Below are 349 nucleotides of genomic sequence, written 5' to 3' on the forward strand. Positions count from 1 at the left end.
CAGAACAGAAGCAGCAGCAGCAGCAGCAAACGAACAAACAAGGGTCATCAATCACAGTGTGTAAGCAGCAGCAGCAGACACAAACCAAGAGCAGCAAAACAAGTACACGTTGCATGCGCCTACCAGCAACAGCAGCAGCAGCAGCAGCAGCAACACTAGCAACAGTAGCATCCGCAGCAGCAGCAGCAGCAGCAGCAGCAGCAGCAGCAGATTGAGGTGTACGTACACCTCGTTTGGGGTGCAAAGAGAGTGGTGTCTGCGAGGGAGGCCGCCACAAAGGCAGCAGTTGCTGCTAGCCGCCCGGGTTGTGCTGCAGCAGCAGGGTCAGCAGCAGCAGCAGCAGCTGCTG

General features: G+C 57.3%; 1 protein-coding gene across 1 annotated transcript in view; it reads right to left on the reverse strand.

Moving 5' to 3' along the window:
* EMH_0026900 (uncharacterized protein) overlaps positions 1–349 on the reverse strand; it is a gene marked incomplete at both ends in the record, with an annotated part of 5,742 nt that overhangs the window by 2,162 nt on the left and 3,231 nt on the right. The window lies entirely within an intron of this gene.

This window comes from Eimeria mitis, genomic scaffold, assembly GCF_000499745.2.
Source record: "Eimeria mitis Houghton genomic scaffold, Emh_scaff991, whole genome shotgun sequence".
Classification (NCBI taxonomy): Eukaryota; Apicomplexa; class Conoidasida; order Eucoccidiorida; family Eimeriidae; genus Eimeria; species Eimeria mitis.